Raw genomic sequence first — 1,526 nt, forward strand, 5'->3', positions numbered from 1 at the left:
TGGGCTGAGTGTCTCATCCGGCAGCCCTGTTTCCTGGTGATCTGGGCTGAGTGTCTCATCCGGCAGCCCTGTTTCCTGGTGGTCTGGGCTGAGTGTCTCATCCGGCAGCCCTGTTTCCTGGTGTTCTGGGCTGAGTGGCTCCATGAGAAGTTGCACCCATCTTCTCCAGTAGTTCATCTTTTCACAGCAAGCAAAACATTTTCACCACGTTTCTAGAGGGACAGGCACTAGCTCTTTTCTGGGCATCAAGAGACCTGGCTTTGTTCTGGTTCAAGCAACAGCTGGTGAGTTACTAAAGACAAGTCCCACCTGTCCCCTGGTCCTTTGCTTTATAAGTAGAATGACAGTCTGAGTGGGCCTCACTGCCCTGGTCTATATGCGGTGCTGAGTGTTGTGGGGATGATGGCTAAGTGTCAGGGTGCATTTCCCCACTAGGGGATTACAGTCCAGTCAGAGACACAGGAGGAAAGCTAACAGCCCTGGGCAGGTACACAGAACCAGAGGAGTTTGGAAGGGTGGTTCCAAGCTCCTAGGTGTGATTGATGTGATCACAATAAACATTTTATCTCTAAGTCTTGGGCCATTGGACCCAGAGAAGAGAGAGCTGGTGTTGAGTTGTAGTGAGAGGTGCGTGGTTCGTGTGCATGCTGAGCCTGGCCTGGACTCTGAGGTCCATTCCATTTTACCTTCTGTTTCCACCTTCTTCATGCTCCTGCTTGTTTCTCCAGAAAAACTGCAATAAATTCCTTTCCAAAACTTTACAAAAGCCATAGATGCTCATTGAAAACAGTTCAAATGGGGAGGCCGAGACCGGCAGATCACGAGATCAGATCGAGACCAACCTGGCTAACACGGTGAAACCCTGTCTCCACTAAAAATACAAAAAGTTAGCCGGGCGTGGTGGCAGACGCCTGTAGTCTGAGCTACTTGGGAGGCTGGGGCAGGAGAATGACAAGAACCCAGGAGGCGGAGCTTGCAGTGAGCCGAGATCATGCCACTGCACTCCAGCCTGGGCGATAGAGCGAGACTCCATCTCAAAAAAAGAAAAGAAAATAGTTCAAATGACATGGAAGACAGAAAGAGAGTGTTTTTCTGTTGTGTGTTTGGATGAATGTGTCTTTGGGGTAGTCACTATTAACACTGGGTGTATTTCCTTCCAGATCTTTTCCCTACAAATATATATGTACACTTTGTAAAAAACAAAATAGTACCTGATAAACATTGAGTCCCCCTACTCTCACTCTGCAGTCTACACTTTCATGGTGATACAATGAGACCTGATCGACTCCTTTTGTTTGCTGGAGTGCTAGGTAATAATAGCTACAGATAACTCACTTTCAGTGGGCAGTTACCATGTGACAGGGTCTGTACTCCAGGCAGGCTACATGAAGTGGGTCTGTTTTTTGAGACGGAGTCTTGCTCTGTCACCCAGGCTGGAGTGCAGTGGCCGGATCTCAGCTCACTGCAAGCTCCACCTCCCAGGTTCATGCCATTCTCCTGCCTCAGCCTCCCGAGTAGCTGGGACT

Source organism: Colobus angolensis, unplaced genomic scaffold, assembly GCF_000951035.1.
Source record: "Colobus angolensis palliatus isolate OR3802 unplaced genomic scaffold, Cang.pa_1.0 Scaffold143, whole genome shotgun sequence".
Taxonomy (NCBI): Eukaryota; Metazoa; Chordata; class Mammalia; order Primates; family Cercopithecidae; genus Colobus; species Colobus angolensis.